General features: G+C 44.0%; 1 protein-coding gene across 3 annotated transcripts in view; it reads left to right on the top strand.

Annotated features, from left to right (window-relative positions):
* ITGA9 (integrin subunit alpha 9) overlaps positions 1-19531 on the top strand; it is a 362228-nt gene that overhangs the window by 170971 nt on the left and 171726 nt on the right. The gene's annotated exons all lie outside the window — the stretch shown is intronic.

Below are 19531 nucleotides of genomic sequence, written 5' to 3'. Positions count from 1 at the left end.
CTGCAAAATGATAAAATAAATGATCTTAGGGGTTACTTGTGACTACTGTGGGACTTGAGCACTTGCAGACAATTCTCAAGCTGTGAGAAGTTATAATCCCTTTGAGGTCATGAACTGGCTGCCACTTGGTCCCTGAAGTTGCCCCTATGCCTAGATTGTTTTCAGAGCTTAGAATTGGCGGGATAGTAGGTGCTTCATGAATGTTTTATTGGTGGGAGAATGAGTGAGGTGAAGAAGCAAGAATGGTAGCTTGCTGAATGGGCAGTTGAATAAGATTCCCTGGAAACCAGAGCACTGGGGCAAGGCGGGTGGCGCACACTCATCAGATTCTGGGATGTGCTGCTGTGTAGAGAAGCTTTAGTGCGATGTTGGCTGCACGGCTCGTATGAGGCACGACTGAGCCTGTGTCTGATTCTATGCAGCACTGGCCAGCTCTGAGGCCTGCAGCACTGAGTGCAGTGCAGGAAATATGCAAGGAATCTGCAGTCCCAGGTCTGTTTCAGATCTTTTCCTGAAACCCAAGATCACCACGGATTCAGAAACCTGGGAAGGTCAGGAAAAACTGTGGGCTAACCCAGCCTCCTAGGCAGACTAGGGGCAAAGCTGTGGAACCACCTTTTCCAGTGCTTCAGACCATTCTGAGTGTAGGGGAAACTAGCAGACTGTGACCCATGCCTTGTAGATTAGACTTGTAAGCTGAACCACTGAGAAGTGTTTGGAGTTTGAGATGTCCATCCAGGTGTTCACGTAAGTGCTGAGATTTTTACCAAGGCATCTCATTTTCTCCCAAAGCCTCTTTCCCATCATCGTAAGTGGGATTCCCTAGGAGCAGAGCCTGAGAAAGTAATTTGGGAGCACTTGGTGTAATGATACTGTGCTCTTAGGGAAAACCTGTAAAGGAAAGGCAGGGGGCTGAACACGGTTGTGGTCTCAGCTAAAGTCTGGCAGAGGGACTCTGGAACAAAAAATACACCAAAGAGTTGTCTTCACCTTGAGGCAAGAGGGCTGGCCTTTTGTGCCGCATATCATTCAGCCTTTGACTGGCCGTGGGGTGGAAGGGGAGTGTAACCCTCCTTGGAAGGGATCCCTTCAGCTGAGGATGGTTCTCTAGAGGAATGCCGATGTGAGACGTAAGCAGCCCACACGCACATCAGCCAGAGGAAGGGCCACAGCTGACAGTGCCCACTACACATCGACACACACTCTCTGGGGAATGCTGCCAAGAGGTTTTGGTTTGAAACACAAACCTTCTGTCACAGCACAAGTGTGCCAAGAGAGTGGCCCGTAAGTCCTGCTGGCCATTGGTACTTGGAACAGGCCCTGGGGGAGTGAGGGAGGACCCGTGGCTCTAAGCGGGTGGGCAGAGTAGACAGCCTGGCCTTAGGCTGAGGCGTGGAGAAGGCCAGAGAAGAGCAGAAGATAAGATGAAGAGGCTGGGCAGGAAGCTGAGGCTTCTGCCTTGACTGGGAAATACTCCTTCTGCCAGTGAAGTAGGGAGAAGAGGTTGGCCTGGGGACACAGTAAAGTGTGGTATTGTGGTAACTCCTAGATAATTGGTCGCTAGTCCTAGAATTATTCTGCTTTCTGAGGTCAAATCTCACTGAACTGATAAACTTACCCATACTTGTGTTACGGAAGTTACCCAGACTTGGGGTCCTGGGAAGCATTCCAGGGTCCTCTGTGCTTGTTTGTGTCTGAACTGACCCAACGAGGTCCAGCATTTTGCTAGCCTGGACGTACTTCCCACAATGAACCTCTCATTCCTGCAAGTCTGTTAGAGGCACAGATGTGGACCTTCTTTAGTGAAAAGTATCTTGGAACCTTCACTGACATTTTTAGATTCAAGCAGCCAATCAAAGCCAGAGATGGAGGGACTGATTAGTATCAAAGTGATGTTCTTGGTCACTTCTGGTTCAAGATGGCCAACCAGGCACAAATGTTGATGTCTGTGCCTTCTGAGACCCCATTGCAATGATTATAAATGAGTAGATTGGAACAGGGAGGACAACGCTGTGAAAGAAAGGGCATCAGCTAATAAAAGAGTCCGGTAATTTTTTGGTATGAGTGAAGTAAACATAAGAGTGTTAGTGGATGAACTTGAACTGTACATAGAAGGACTGGGTGCCTGCCTACTCAGGGAACATGGAAGCTGCAGCCACAGCTAGGCCAGCAGTTACAGGGCAGGAGTGAGAAGTGGGGCTGAAAGTGGTGGTGGTAGTGGGGGAGGCCAGCGAAATGTGAAAGTTGGTATGAAGAAGGGTTAGAGTTGACTTTTCACCCTTGTTCCCACCCCTACATGCTTCAGGCATGCAGGATAGCAAGCAGCCAGGCATCGTCCTCTAAAGAGTTGAATAAACTGCTTAAGATTGTGTGGGCAGGCTCGTTCTCAGGGAAGAGAAAGCCTTACTTCTAGCATTTGAAGTCACCAACGTTAAGAGCTAGCTTTCTCTCCCACAGTCCACCCAAACACATTCACAGATTTCCTACTCAGTCCTTTTGCCTTAGTTTGAAATATGAATGGACAACCAAGGAAATCCAAGGTTGAGGAAAATTTGTTGCATGAAAGGAAAGACTCAAATAAACCAGTAGAATAACTAACTCAAAAGGGGACAAATGATTCAGGGAGCATAAGAGATGATTAAAAAAAAATTAAAAACACAACAGCTTCAAGTCTATGCAGTAGACACAAGGAGATTTAGGAATATATTCCATTCTTATTTTCTAATGGATGGGATTCTGTTCATTTTTAAAGGGAGGAATGAAAGACAAGGGAAGGGCTCTTAAAAATTAAACATGTATTTGCAGCACCAAAAACTCAGTGGAAGGATTAGAAGATAATCGTAAAGAATTTTCCAGTGGAAGTGCTAAAAGACAAGTAGAAAAGAAAACAAAAGAATAAATTCACAAGGTCCTGTATCTCCAACTAGTAAGAATACCAGAAAAAGTTAACAGAGAAAATTATGTGATAATAGAATAGCATGTTTCAGAGTTAAAGAGAGAGACTGTTTTTTAAAATTGGTGAAAACAACAATTTGCAATCAAGATAGACCAAAATTATCACAGACACATCATTTTGAAATGTCAGTGCTCCAAAGACAAAGGGAACATTCTAAATGCTTCCAGGGCAAAGAATGCAGGATGATGATGGCGAGGATAAGTTGGCTTACAACAGAATGAAAGACTGAGCTGTTCATTAGACTCTTTATTAGCAAGATTAGAAACTAAACTATGGTGAAATAAAGGCTTCAGTGTTCTGAGGGAAAGTGATTTTGAAATTAGAATTTTGTGTTCAGCCACACAATCAAAGTATGAGGTAAAAATAAAATCACTTTTCAGATAAGCAAGGACCCAGCAAGTTTACCTCCCTAGTAACCCTTCCAAGGAAGTGACCTTGTACTTCAACAAAACCAGGTTGACAAACAGAAGGAGAAAGATGTGGGATACAAGAAGCTCTGGAACTAACTCCCCGAAGTCTAATGACAAGGAATTCCAGGATGATAACTGCAGCAAGCCTAAAAAGCAGCCACGTCAATTGAGAAGAGGAGATTTATTAACTTTCAGAAGAATAAAGCCAAGCAATAGAATGATGAGAAAGTGGTAAACATGCAGGATACAGTGCAGGTTGAATATGTTTCTTTTATGGATAAGAAAAAATAAAGGCAACCGCAACCTCTCAGAAAAATAGAAATAAGATAATTATCTGTACAGGTGCTCCTTGACTCACGATGGAGTTATGTCCCAATAAATCCATCATGAGTTAAAAATATTGTAAGTTGAAAATGTATGTAATACACCTAACCTACTGACTATCATTGGCTAGCCTACCGTAAACATGCTTGGAACACTTACATTAGCCTACAGTTGGGCAAAAGTCATCTAACACAAAGCTTATTTTACTATAAAGTGTTGAATATCTCAGGTAATTTATTGAATACTATACTGAAAGTGAAAAAAGGGTTTTATGGGTACTCAGGATTAACACACACAGCGGAAAGCACACTGGGCCTAAAGAATATTTGAACTAAAATTAACTGCTGGATTATGGGGTTACTGCAGTAACAGGGTCATCCATTTCTCTTTTTTGATGAGTCTCAAGAATAGCTAATAGAAGCCACTGGGATATTGACACTTGATGGCTTAGCGGACATGGTGTTCTGTAGAAAGGTATCAGTTGTTTACCCTTGCGATCCTGTAACTGACTGGGACCTGCAGCTTACTACCACCACCCAGCATCACAAGAAGCATCGTACCACATATTGCTAGCCTGGGAAAAGCTTTTGAAGTAAAAAATTTGAAATATGGCTTCTACCGAATGCATACTACCTTCGCACCATTGTGAAATCAAAAAATTATAAATTGAACCATTCTAAGTTGGGGACCATCTGTATGTCATGGTTAAAATATAAAACAAATTGAAATGTGGTGATAAAATAACTAGTTATAACTATCAGATGTTTTTTGTAAGCCTCATGGTAACCACAAGGCAAAAACTTAGAGTGTATACAAAAAAATAATAATAAAGCAAAGAATCAAACCATACCACTAGAGAAAATCACTTGACCACAAGCAAGAAAGGAGGAAAGGAAAGGAACAAAGGATCTGCAAAACAACTAGAAAACAACAAAATTATGTAGTAAGTTCTTACCTATCGATAATTATCTTGAATGTAAATGGATTGAACTCTCCAATTAAAAGACATGGAGTGGTTAAATGGATTAAAAAAAAAACAACAAGACCTAACTATATGCTGCTTATAAGAGACTTACCTCACCTGTAAGGACACACATAAAATGAAAGCAAAGGGATGAAAAAAAATTCTATGCAAATGAAAACCAACACAGAGCAGGAGTAGTTATATCAGGTAAAATAGACTTTAAGTCAAAAACTGTAAAAACAGACAAAGAAGGTCATTATACAATAAAGGAGTCATTTCAGCAAGAGGCCATAACAATTATAAATATATATGCACCCAACACCGGAGGACCTAAATATATAAAGCAAATATTAACAGATATTATGAGAGAGATAGATTGAAATACATTAGTATTAGGGAATTTCAGTACCCCACTTTCTGCAAGGGACAGATTATCCAGACAGAAAATCAGTAAGGAAACATCAGACTTGAACTACACTCTAGAACAAATAGATCTAACAGACATATACAAAACAGTCCATCCAACAGCTGCAGAATACAGATTCTTCTCAACTGTACCTGGAACACTCTCCAGGATAGATCACATAGTAGGGCACAAAACAAGTCTCAATAAATTTAACATTGAAGTAGCAAGTATCTTTTCCGACCACAATGGTATAAAAGTTGAAATCATTAACAGGAGGAACTTCAGAAAATTCACAAACACATGGAAATTAAAGAACATGTTCCTGAATGACCACTGGGTTAATGAAATAATTCAAAGAGAAAATTAAAAATGTCCTAAGGCAAATGAAAATGGAAACACAGCATATAAAAACTTAAAATGTGGTAGGATTGTGAGTAAGCAGAAGAGTGTAAAGAAGAAAAGAATGTTGATCCTAGAAATATTCTATCTGACGTAGAAGTTGTGTGTTCCTGGACTTGAACTTTGCAACTGTAGAGGGAGATATGCAATTATGACACTGTCTTGGCTCAAATGTGAGCAACAATCATGTAGCCATAATAAAATTAGCACATTTACTGGTTTTCAGTGTTTATAATCAAGTCAAAATCAGAGCTATGGTGATAGCATAAAATGCAAATGTCATTAAACTTGATTATATAAAGGTGAAAGTAGAATAAGAGAAGTTTTTAAGAATATCTTAATCTTTTAAATTGGCGAGTCAAGAGATTGCAAAACTCGATGAAACAGGAAATAGTTGTTTGTTACTTAAAATTGCAGAGGTCATCAGTAGAGCAGTGCTTCTTAAAGTGTGATTCCTGAGCCCGCAGCATCAACATCTCTTGGGATTTTATGAGAAATGAAAATTCTTTGTCCCACCCCAGACCCACTGTATCAGAAGCTCATGGGTGGGCCCCAGCAATCCATGTTTTTATGTTTGTTTGTTTTTTGTTTTTGAGATGGAGTCTGACTCTGTTGCCCATGCTGGAGTGCAGTGGCGGGAACTCAGCTCACTGTAACCTCTACCTCCCGGGTTCAAGTGATTCTCCTGCCTCAGCCTCCTGAGTAGCTAGGATTATGGTGTGCACCACTGTGTCCGGCTGATTTTTGTATTTTTAGTAGAGCTAGGTTTTCACTATGTTGGCCAGGCTGGTCTCAAACTCCCTACCTCAGATGATCTGCCCACCTCAGTCTCCCGAAGTGTTGGGATTACAGGCCTGAGCGACTGTGCCTGGCCTGCAGTTTGTGTTTTAACAAGATGACTGCGCGATTCTCATGCAGCTAACGTTTGAGAACCAGTACAATAGAGCAGTTAAACTAATAATTTGCCACAAAATTATGGAGGTGAAGGAGTGGGGCTCATTATGTGAGATAAATTCCTGTCTATCATGGAAGGAATTCAGTAAAATAACATCCAGATCTGATAAATCAAAGAATAGTAATATCAGCATGTTTTCTAAAGATATGGAAATAATCTTCAAAAGAAACATAAACGGACATGGGTAATAACGCTTGCCCCTGGAGAGCAGGACTGAGTATGGCGAGGTGTGCGGAAGGGGCTTATTATTTTTCTAACCATGTGATTCTTTGGTTGAAATTAAAATAAAAGAAAAATATTGGTCTTAGATTGGGCAGATTGTCCAGGAGCCTGAGAAAAGTTCTGGGAGACCAGTTCTTGCTTATTGTCCTTTTCCTGATTGTGGAAAAAAAAAGAGATAATCTTCCAGATGTTGGCTCAGTTTGAGGGAAAGAGAGATTCTGCAAGCGAGGCCCACTGCAGGAAGCAGAGCTGATCTTTAACCTGTGTATGTATACGCCACAGTTTGACACAGAGCATCTCACTTCTTTCACAGGAAGGAATAAACTCATCAGAACTCTCTAGGTCATGTTGCCAGACAACATAGGGTTTCACTACTTTAAATGCCTTCATCTCTTCACTGGGCCCATGTTGGTACACAGGACTATACAGAAGGGTGGATCAAATCATGGTGACCTTTCAGAGTTGGGGTCTGCCCCCACTGATAGCCTAATTAAAGTGGAATCGCGGCACAGACAGCGTGTAGAACATGGAGACAGTGACCAGGACCTGTTAAGTACAGGCTTCCTAATGAATCTGAGGCTTTTTGCTATGAGCTAGGAATGTGTGGGACAGCCAGGAGACTAAGCCTTGTCTCTATAGGGTACATAGTCCTGGGAGAAGACAGGTTCTGGGATAGGGCTTTGGCACTAGGCTCTGTGAGTGAATAGTGGGATTGCCGCTAATGCGAAGATTGGATTGGGATTCTGGGTGCGCTGGAGACAGTGGAGCTTGAATGCTGCAGGCCTCTATAGGACATACAGCCTGATGAGCACACATTTCACCTTCAAAATCTAAGGAAAGTGGCCCCATGTGGTGGCTCATGCCTGTAATCCCGGCACTTTGGGAGGCCGAGGTGGGCTGATCACAAGGTAAGGAGTTCAAGACCAGCCTGGCCAATGTGGCAAAACCCCGTCTGTACTAAAAATACAAAAATTAGCCAGATGTGGTGGCAGGCACCTGTAATCCCAGCTACTCTGGAGGCTGAGGTAGGAGAACTGCTTGAACCTGGGAGGCAGAGGTTGCAGTGAGCCAAGATTGCAGCCACTGTACTCCAGCCTGGGCGAAAGGGTGAGACTCCGTCTAAAAAAAGAAAAAAATCTAAGGAAAGCAAAGACTTTCTGATGAGACATACTCTATGTGTCTCATCAGAAAGCAGTGTGTGTGTGGGGGGATATTTGATACCAGAAAAAAAAACCCAACTTTTTTTCATTAATGAGAGGACTATTTTAAAAGACTATAAAGCTAGAAGCAATTCAATGTGTGCCTACTTTATATAAGACCTTGATGAAAAAAATAAACCATTGCTGCCCTCAGTGGACTCACAGACAGTCCAGGAATAATTTACAAAGTGAGATTTAGATTAGTGTGTAAGAATTTCACTCCAGAGACCACTTCTGGCTGAAGAGAAGGAGGTGTTCTGTGGGGAAGGGAGAATTGGCCAGAGCCTTAAGGGAGAAGTAGGATTTGGGTCTTCAGGGAATGGAGGGGTTTGAAGACTAACAGAAGGAGAGGCTAGTGGATGCTAAAGGTCTCCCACGTGGCTGAATATCCAGTGAGGGGAAGGGGAGAGGCCATCTGGACTGGAGATGCTGTCATGCAGTCTGAGGCCACTTGGTCACTGGCTGAGGAGTTGGATGTGATTCTGTGGTGGACAGACCATGGCATCTTTTGAGTTTGGGGAGATCGGAGATGTGCCTCAGGTAACTTGGTGTGCCTGGGTATGGGGAGGCCAGTTAAGAGCTTATTGCAGGGGCCTTTGCAGGTGAGTCCCTGGAGAGTCTCTCTGATACCCCAGAGAGTTGACTCAGTTAATTGCTAGTTGGTCTCAGCTGCTGAAACAGACGGTATGGAGCTAAATGAAGCCCTGGCTGGTCCGTGTGCTGGGAAGGGAGCAATGCTGTCCTTGGACAGGTCACTTGAAGGTCCCTTATCTTTCCTCCTTGCTGAGCATACCAGTGGTGATGGCAGAGGCCCTGTCTTCAATCCCTGTATGCAGAATAGGGCTCTGAAAATTATAACTCTTCTCGTGCTTCCTCAGGAGGCCCCCAGAGAGACCTGGCTACAGCAGGGCTCCCAGGTGTTTCACTGTGTTAGGCTGAATGCCCCCCCAAAGATGCCCTAATTTCTGGGGCCCGTGATTTGGATACGTTACATGGCAAAAGGGACTTTGCAGTTGTCATTAAGGTGATGGACTTCCAAATGGGGAGAGAAGCCTGGATTTTCCAGGTGGGTCCAATCTAGTCACACGAGTCCTTAAAAGCAGTAAACTTCCTCCAGCTGGAGGTGGGAGGAATGCGGTGGAACAGGAGAGACTTGGAGCTTGCCCTTGCTGGTGTTGAAGATGGAGTGTGTGACGCGACCAGAATGTGGACAACCTTAAGGGGCTGGGACAGGCTTCCGGGGTGCTGTCCGCAAGGAAACGGGGCCTCAGTCCCACAACCACACAGAACTGGGTGCCGCCCACAACCCGAACGAAGCTGAAAGTGGATTCTCCCGCAGGGCCTCTAGCTGACACCGATTTCGGCCTGGAGAGGCTGGAGCAGACCCAGACGACCTCCGAACCTCTGACTTACAGAACTGGGAGGTAATAGAGTTGTGTCACTTGCAGAGCTGAACTCTGGTAACTTCTTGCCGCAGCGATAGAAAATAATCCATGCACGACACGGCCCACACCTCCGGCCATCTGGGGAAGGCGCGCGGGCCGTGGAGTGAGATCAGGGCCGCGGCCCACAGCACCCACCCGTTTCAGCCTGTTTACTCGCCTGTCACGGGGGTGCCTCTCCCATGCCTCTGGGTGGTGGTGGGATTACCTGAGAGAAATGCGAGAAGCCCGGAAATGATGAGCAGCCCTGGAGCCTGCTCCTGCCGTCCTAGCGCGAGGAGAGGAGGAGGCCGCCATGGGAGTGTGTGCACTCGGGCTCTGGGGAAACGAGTGCTCTGCTGCCTTTCCACGTCCTTCCTCTGAGGGTGGTCCCATCTCTGCGGGCACATGGGTGGGCTGCCAGGTGGGAGGCAATGGCACCATCTAAGGCAGGGGTGCCCAACCAGGTGACCTGTCAGGAACTGGGCCACTAGCAGGAGGTGAGCAGCGGGCCAGCAGCGTTCCCGCCTGAGCGCCCCTCCAGTCAGGTCAGCAGTGGCCTTGGATTCTCGTAGGAACACGAACCCACACATGTGAGGGATCTAGACTGTGCTGAAACCATCCCGCCCCCCACCCCCCATTCATGGAAGAATTCTCTTCCACAAAACTGGTTCCTGGTGCCACAAAGGTTGGGGACCACTGGTCTGAGGGTTCTGGCAGGCTCTCGGGTGAGCCTCTCTGGATCTTTAGGGTGTCAGGCCGAGATGCCTCTTCATGGCAGAGGGAGAAGATTGGGGAGGACCCATATAAACAGACCTTGAAAGCCAGCTGACCACCATGAGCGCAGCTAGCACCAGTCCCTTCTCATTGCTCCATCTCTGCCGCTGCTCCCTATGCCAGGCCACCATCATTTGTCACCTAGACCAGGTCACATCCCTGCATAAACTCCTCCCACTGAGGAACTCCCTTCCCCTTTAGGAGAAAATCCAGACGCGAGAGTCTGTACACCGGGGCCCCCGCCTCTCCAGCCCCACCCACATGCTGCATTCCCCACACCCTCCAACTTACCAGGCCTCTGCCTGCCTCAGGCCTTTGTGTATGCCGATGCCTCATCTAGAAGGCGCTCTGCTATGCTTTTCCCGTGGCCAGTTCTTCATTTTTTAGGTCTCAACCTAAACACTGCCTCCTCAGAGAACCATTTTCCCGCAACCCTGTATTCCCTGACACAGCTGCCTTTCTTTCTTTTTGTTTTTGAGACAGGTTCTCACTCTGTCACCCAGGCTGGAGTACAGTGGTGTGATCATGGCTCACTGTAGCCTTGACCTTCCAGGCTCAAGTGATCCTCCCGCCTCAGCCTCCTAAGTAGCTGGGACCACAGGCATGTGCCACCACGCCTGACTGGCTGGCTTGCTCGATTTATTTATCTAGTAAACACAGGGTCTCCTCATGTTGCCCAGGCTGGTCTTAAACTCATAGGCTCAAGGAATCCTCCCACTTTGGCCTCCCAAAGTGCTAGGGTTACAGGTGTGAGCCACCATGCCTGGCCTTAGCTGCCTGTTTGATTCCTTCGTGATATCTAACACAGTGTATTATTTCGTCTACTTGTTTTTGTATTTCCCTCTCTAGAATGGAAGCCCAGTGAGGGAAGGGATCTACTTTATCTCGTTTGCTATCTCCAACACCTGGCAGAGTACCTGGCCTATAGAGGATGCTTAGTAAATAGATCTCAGTTAAAAGAGCCCTTCTGAAACAACACAAGGCTGGTTCCTTTGGCAAAGGTTGGGAATCGTTTCAGAGCTTCTTCACTGGCAGATTCAGCGGAGCTGTAAAATTAAACGTGTTCTGTAATCCCTCTGGGAATTCCTCGCAGGCAGGAGAGCATGGTGTGTGATTTACAGTGACACACCTACACCACGTATGTTTGTGGTGTCTAGTTTTCAACAGACAAGATGGAGGAAATGCAGCTGGTGAAAGAAAAGGCGTTGGCTTTGTTGAGAAGTCTTGCTTTGTTGTCTCTCAAGTGAAAAGTGGCTGTTTTAGTCTAGTGGTAATTTTTAACTATGTCGAAGCCATACACTTTGGGTCTCCACTGTGCTGTGAATCATCACCACACCTCCTCCCACCCCCACCCCTCAATGCATGCAGATAGGAATATAGCTCATGCTGTGGAAATCCACTGTTTGCACAGCCTGGATATTAGGTAATAGTTTTCCGGCCGAGGTGCCCAGCTGGCTGAACATGCCATTATTTACAGCTCTAAGGTTTATTTTCATTATTATATTTAAACATCTCTGCAGAAGGAATGGAAGGCTGAGGGGCTGGGAGAGTGGAAGGGGAGAGGGAGAAGAGTCACTCCAGACACCAGAAGCAGGCAGGCTCCTGAGACCGTGCAGCCTGGGGGATTTCAGATTGCGACTTGGAGCCAGGGCAGCGGTTGGCTCAGCAGGAGGGGAAGGATGTGGTAGAGGAAAAGGCTCCTGCCCTCCAACCTTGTTACACCCAGATCAACCCTACTTTGATAGGTATCAGCTTCTGGGTGAATACTCTTTTCAAAGAGGGCACCAGGGCAGAACACAGGTGAAAACCATCTAGTTTGAAGCATGTGTGAGAAAAACAACTAATTTATCCTCACCAGTGGAGAAGTCTGGCCATGTCTGTCCATTTCAGGCTTCTTCCCCAAGGTTAACCCCAAGGGGAAAGGAGAGAGGACACAGCAAAGGTTAGGCTGTGTCCTGAGGCGACCTGTTGAATTTGCAAAGCTTCTTTTTTGGTGTTATGTTTTATTTTTGCTCATTGAGCAAAAATCTTTAAGCTCATTGAATTTTCTTCTGTATTATCCTCTCTTACTGAAAACCTTGTGCAAAAGCCTGTGGGGGATGATGGGTTTTTAAATACGTCCGGTGAACAGTGTCTGGCTAGGAAGAAACATTAGCCCCTCTTTTCTTCTCTTATAAGATAATTTAGGAAACCAAGCACAAGGCCCTTGCTGTTTGCGGTTATACCTGGGGCCTTATTTGGGGGATGTTCTTGAGATAGATGGGGAGAAGTCTTGCTGGGATCCTCTCTGGTTTTAAGGCTTTCTTTTTCTCATTCCCAATCGCCTGACCATGTCTGGTTTAGCAGCTTTTAGAAACGCAGCTGGCATCCTTTTTTCTTTTCTCTGACAGCACCACCCCATTTATTTGAACTTCCTGGATATTTTCTGCCTCTTCTGACTAATTAACAGCAACTAAAAAAATAAGGAAAAATGAAATGTAGAACACAAAAAATCCCAGGATGAAAAAGAGAATTTCCAGCCCTGGGATGCAAAAGTCCCTAGCGTTTAGAGCCGAAATGAAAAGTTGTGATTATAGAGGGACATGAAATGTGTCCCATAAAAGGCCACCTATTCCCAGGCAGATCCAGGAAGAGCACTGGGCTGGGAGTCCCATGGGGCCAGGACCTCACCGAGCAGTCAGCCCTGCTGAGTTATCACAGGGGTTGAACTGGATCACCTAAATGATGCCTTTAGATGGATGGAACTGGAGGCCATTATCTTAAGTGAAACCATGCAGACACAGAAAGACAAATGCCACATGTTCTCATTTATAAGTGGGAGCTAAATAATGTGTCCACATGGAAGCAGGTTGTGGAGTGATGGACAGTGGAGGAGTGGGGAGGTTGGAGCCGGATGGATGATGGGAGGTTGCTTGTTGGGTACAATGTGCCCAACACATTGGTCCAGTGATGGATGCACTGAAGGCCCTGACTTCGCCTGGCAGAGTATATCAAAATTGCACTTGTACCCCATGAATATATACCAACTTTAAAAAAAAATGTTGCCTTTAGGCAGAGGGGGTAATTCTATAAACTGCAGAGCTATGAAGTAAAAAAGACACCCCAGAGAGCAGAACTTGTCATTTCTAGTTTTTCCACAGGACCATAAAGCAAAATTGGTGCTGGGTTTGTATTTAAAGGGAAACCAAGAGAGGTTTTTTAAATTCTGTCATGGCTTCAAACTCTGGAAGGACAACTTGTATAGACCCTGAGATAGAAGGAATTCCTCAGCTTTAATTTAATGAACCATTTGCCTTTCCTTGATTCTTGAGGATATGAATTTTGTAGAAAGCAACAGCGTATGCCCTGATTTTGAGAGGCAGCGAGCCTTTTCCTTCCTTCATTAGTCATGGGGCTGCGTGGAGCTGATATTCCTGCCCTCATAACGTGCCACATGAAGGGCAGTTTTGGATTCTGGGAAAACAGCCCATTGAAACAGAATCGAGAGGGAGAAACTTCTTACACTCAGGTCTTGGCATGTATATTAATACAAAAAATTTTGAATACTGTGCTAGGGGCTGGGCTTATAAACGTGAATTACATGGCTGGGGCCTCCGGAAACTTACGTGGGGCTACAGAAGAAACACCAGTTCAGAAGTGTCACTCCTGTCATCCAGGCAGGATGCTTCACCGTAGGCGCAGAGACCTGCTGCTACGTCATACTGCATATCAGGAAATATATTGCTAGGCTGGGCGCTGTGGCTGACGCCTGTAATCCCAGCACTTCGGGAGGCTGAGGCAGTAGATCACTTGAGGTCAGGAGTTTGAGACCAGCCTGGCCAACATGGGGAAAATCCATCTCTACTAAAAATACAAAAATTAGCCAGGCATAGTGATGCATGCCTGTAATCCTAGCTACTCAGGAGGCTGAGGCACAAGGCGTGAACCAGGGAGGAGGAGGTTGCAGTGAGCCGAGATCCCGCCACTGCACTCCAGCTTGACTGACAGAGCAAGACTCCATCTCAAAATAAAATAAAGAGAAATATATTGATCAAATCAGCTTAAAAATAGCCTTCTTGTTTGCTCTCCTTGGTGTGGGATGATCCAATCCATTGTTCTACTTTTTTCAGGCTTCGGCATGGGATTTGGTTACCATATCAACCCTGTAAACAGTGTTGGATCCATGTAAATAGTTGTATTTTTTTTAAAAAACAAATATCACCAAGTCCAAGAAACTGATCCTCCTCTGAACATGATAGCTGGACTAAGCTAAGCATCCTATTTCCTGTTAGATCAGAAGTGAAGATTTTCTGGTACAGATTTGGGTGGGAGAAATGAGCCACCCCTCCCAAGGCCTTAGCACTTAGATGACATCCTCTCTGAAGTCACCCTCAGCCAGGAGCAGGAATCACATATCCCCAAAGCCGCCCTGTCCTTGGCGGCCACGATGCCGTAAGAGAAGTTCAGCCAGCCTCATCCTCCTTACTCTGACTCAGAGGAAAATGCAAATTGATCTGGATTCATTGAATTTTTTTTTCCTGTCCTGAAGGAAATGAAGAAACATAGCCAAATATTCTAGAACAGCATTCAGCAAGCGTTAGCCCATGGGCCAAATCCGCCACTGCCTGTTTTTGTAAATAAAGTTGTATTGGAACACGTCCATGCCCATTCCCTCGTGTATTTTCTATGGCTGTTTCTGTTCCACGACGGCAGACTTGAGTAGTGTGACTGAGACCATATAGCCTACACGCCCAAAACGGGTCCTGTCTCACCCTTTTCAGAAAAAAGTGAGTTGCCAGCCTTAGTTGTAGAAGAAGTAGAGTAAGGATTTAGCGAGAAGCTGGAAAAAGTATTTTCAAAGACACCTGTATTGTCCAGGGAAACCTGGGGTGAAGACCAAGGCGAGGAAGGAGCCAGCAGAGAAATTGAGTCCATGAGGCTGAGGAGGCCACTGGATGTCCAGTCCTCAGCTCTCTGAAGCCTGAGGCTGGAAACAGTTGTCTCTGGAGAGAAAGGTTTGAACCTCCTTTAACCAGGGAGGAATGAGAGATGATGGCTTCTTAGATCTGCTTACATTTGCTGGAAAGACTTTCCAGGGACATAATGAGACAGGGCTTTGGCCAACTAGCAGGTGGCGTCTAGAGGGAGGTGGAAGAGACTACTTCCAAGCTGGATTCTGATTTGTCTGATTCAAGCACCCAAGCTTGTGTTTGCCAAGGACTTAGGGGGATGTGGGTAAAATCAGGCAGAGGACTTTTTTTAAAGGCCTGAGTTGGAGCTATTGGGATTGTTCCCTCAGAGAAAAATCAGGAGTTTGGGCCATTGGCTTCTTGGAGAACCTGTAGTTTTTGTACTTGGTATGAAGGAGAAGTCATTTTTACTTGATTTGTGAAACTCTGTGTTGTCATCTAGGATTCCAAGGCTTTAGTCTGTCCACCCTCCTGCTCCAGAGACAAGCCTTTCAGTTTCTTCGAAAACAAATTGGCCATTTGCCCAAAGAGACTGATCTGGGTCTAGAACATAGGAACTGAGTTTCAACCTTGGGCTCCCCAGTGCATGACACTTGATTCCCTGGAGTATTACTTTTTTACCTATAAAACAATTGCATTCCTAGCCTATGGAAGGTCATACCTAAGCCAAGACTTTGCCAGGGATTGGATTGCGCAGCCCATTTTTGTTCATAGCATTGCCCAAGTTAGGGAAGGCTGAGTATTCTGATATTCTATTGCTGCATAAACTCTGAAATTTAGTAGCTTAAAATAACAATCATTTATTTTGTTCATGAATTTGATTTTATTGTTTCTTAATGTACATAAGGTATATAAAATGATGTTTTGATACACATTTGCATAGTGAAATGATTACTATAGTAAAGCAAATTAACATATCCGTTGCCGAACAGTTTTTTTTTAATAGTAAGAGCACTTGGAATCTGCTTTATTGTCAGATTTCTAGTATATAATACAATATTGTTAACCATAGTCATCACGCTATACATTCAATCTCTACAGTTTTTTGTTCTACTTAACTACAACTTTGTACCTTTGGCCAACATCTCATTCCCCATCCCCCCGTGCCCCACCCCCTCCCCAACCCTTGGTAACTACCAGAGTTTCACTTTCTGTTTCTGTGTATTTAACTTGTTTAGATTCCACAATAAGTGAGATCATACAATATTTTTCTTTGTCTGGCTTATTTCACTTAGCATAATGTCTTCTAGGTTCATCCATGTAATCAAAAATGGCAGGATCTCCTTTTAAAGGCTGAATAATATTCCGTTGTGTGTATGTGTGTATATATGTGTATGTATATACACATATATACAAACCACAATTTATCCATTCACCGGTTGACAAACAGATTGATTCCATATCATAGCTATTGTGAATAATGCTGCAGTGAACATGGGAATGCGGATGTTTCTGGGGTACTTATTTCATTTTCTTTGAGTATATACCTAGAAGAGGAATTGCTGGGTCATACAATAGCTCTATTTTTAATTTTTTGAGGAACTTCCATACTTTTTCATAATGGCTGTACCAATTTCCATTCCCACCAACAGTGTTTAAGAGTTCCCTTTTCTCCATACCCTCACCAACACTTTTTATCTCTTGTCTTTTTTATAATGGCCGTCCTAACTGTTGTGAGGTGATATTTCATTGTGACTTTGATTTGAACTTCCCTGATGATTAGTGATGTGGATTTTTCAGCAGAAACCTTGCAGGTCAGAAGGGAGTGGGATGATACACTCAAAGTATTGGTGAGCACAGTGCTTCATACCTGTAATCCCAACACTTGGGGAGGCTGAGGCAGGAGGATCACCTGGGTCCAGGAGTTTGAGACCAGCCCTGGCAACATAATAAGACCTAGTCTCTACAAAAAAAAAACACAAAAAATTAGCCAGGCATGGTGGCATGTGCCTGTAGTCCCAGCTACTTGGGAAGCTGAGGTGGGAGGATTGCTTGAGCCCAGAAAGTAGAGGTTGCAGTGAGCTGAGATCATGCCACTGCACTCCAGACTGGGTGACTGAGTGAAACCCTGTGTATAGTAAGTTAATAAAATAGTTTAAAAATCCTACTAAGAATACTGTACTCAGCAAACCAGTGCTTCTCAAGTTGAAATGAAAGGACACTAAATAGTAACACGAGAGCATAATAAAGTAGGGAACTCATTGATAAAGGTAAATATATGGACAAAATCAGAACACTATATTACTGTAAAGGTGGTGAGTAAATAGCTTTTACATCTATGCAGAAAGTTAAAAGAGAAAAGTATTTTTAAAACCATTATAAGTATTATTAACTAAATTATGTTAATGGATACTTAATATAGATATAAATTGAGACATCAGTAGCATATAACATGGGGGGAGCAGAGCGAAAACCGGAATTCTTTTATGCAAGTAAAGTTACATTGTCAACTTATAATAGACTGCTGCAAGTTATTTTATGTAAGCCTCCTGACAACCACCAAGAAAATACCTATAGAAGTTACACAGAAAAAGAGAGGGATCAAATATACACACAAAAAAGAAAGGAATCAAAACCTATAAATACAGGGAAAAAAGAAAACAGCAAGGGAGAAAAAGAGGGACAAATGAACAAGACAAATAGAAAGTTAACAAAATGGCAATAGTGAATCTGTCTCTAGATTTACCTTAAATTCAAGTAGACTAACCTTACCAATAAAAAGATACAGCATGGCTGAATAGATAATTAAAAAAAAAAAAAAACAGGATCCAACTGTATGCTTTTTACAACAAGCTCACTTTTAGATTCAAGGACTCTCAGAGATGGAAAAAGGTCCATGCAAATGCCAGCCAAAAGGGAGCAGGAGTGGTTAATACTTATATCACCAAAATAGGCTTTAATTCAAAAACTGTCTCTGGAGACAAAGGTCATTTCACAATGACAAAAGGGTCAGTTCAACAGGAGGCCATAACAGTTATAAATGCACACAGCATCAGAGCACCTGAGTATATCCAACACTGACAGATCTGAAAGGAGAAACTGACAGCACTATAATAATGGGAGATTTCAATACTCCACTCTCAATAATGGATAGGACATCCAGACAGAAAATCAATAAAGAACAGTAGGCTTGAACAGTTGGACCTAGGTAACAAATGGACCTGGTTGACATATGCAGAACTGTTCACCCAACAGTGGAAGAACATTCATTTTTCTCAAGTACCCATGGAACGTTCTCCAGGAGAGATCACGTTAGGTCACAAAACAAATCTTAACAAATTTAAGATAGAAATCATACCAAGTATCTTTTCCAACCACAATGGAATAAAACTAGAAATCAGTAACAGCAAGAAAATGGGAAAATTGTGAATTCATTTGTGAATTTAAAATTTGGCAGGGCTTGGTCACGACACTCCCTGCTCCATATAATGTCCATCAGCTGGGGCCAGTCAGTGGGATTGCAGGACCCCACTGAGATTTCCACTGTCATGGTGACTCCTGTGGCCTGCAAGCTGATGTGGCTGTCAGATTCTCCTGTGAGCCTCTCCATGGACAGCTTGTGTTTCTTGTAGAGTGACTAAATTCTAAGAACAAATGCCCCAAGAAAATTGGAAGCTCTATTTTTTTTAATGACCTAGTCTCAGAAGTCACATAGTATGACTTCCACTGTGACACAAAGTCTACCCTGATTCCAGGGGAGGGAGCATCAGACCCCACCTCTCCATGGGAGTAGTTTCAAAGTCACATTGTAAGGAGTGCCATCGAGATATTGTTGCATTTTGTTGCATTGACTTTTGGAATATAATTTACCTGCACAGAGGTAAATTCCCATTAATTCTTATTACACCATCCTTTTTTTTTTTTTTTTTTTTTTTGAGATGTAGTTTCATTCTTGTTGCCCTAGGCTGGAGTGCCGTAGCGTGATCTCGGCTCACTGCAACCTCTGCCTCCCGGGTTCAAGCGATTCTTCTGCCTCAGCCTCCCAAGTAGCTGGGATTACAGGTGCCCGCCACCACACTGGCTAACTTTTGTGATTTTAGTAGATATGGGGTTTTATCATGTTGGCCAGGCTGGTCTCGAACTCATGACCTCAGGTGATCACCCACCTCGGCCTCCCATAGTGCTGGGATTGCAGGTGTGAGCCACCACGCCCAGCCCCACCATCCATTAATTAAGCTTCATGGTGTTCACTCAGGCACAAAGGTGTTGCTCACATTCGCCAGTGTAAATAGTGATGCACAGTGCCTAAGCCAAGAACTCTGTCACTGCAAGCTCCTACCCTGGCTAAATGCTAATCTGTATTTACAGGACAGTCACTAGTGCTATTATTTTCATTTTACAAATGAGGAAACTGAGTCCTGGAGGGACGAAAAGTTAATTTTCTTAATGTAATACAGTTAAAATAGGATTAAACTTTCAATTTCCTTATTTCTTAACTAGTGTTTTGTCTTTTCATGATTGTGCTTAATTTATCTGATCAGTACAAACACTCGTATAGAGCTGTAGGGATGTACATGTGTGCATAGACACACACTATGTGTATATATAT

Source organism: Aotus nancymaae, unplaced genomic scaffold (genome assembly GCF_030222135.1).
Source record: "Aotus nancymaae isolate 86718 unplaced genomic scaffold, 86718_ANA_hifiasm-v0.15.2.pri h1tg000038l, whole genome shotgun sequence".
Lineage (NCBI taxonomy): Eukaryota > Metazoa > Chordata > Mammalia > Primates > Aotidae > Aotus > Aotus nancymaae.
The sequence above is the reverse complement of the archived record's forward strand: the minus strand, read 5'-3'. Positions and strand labels throughout refer to the sequence as shown.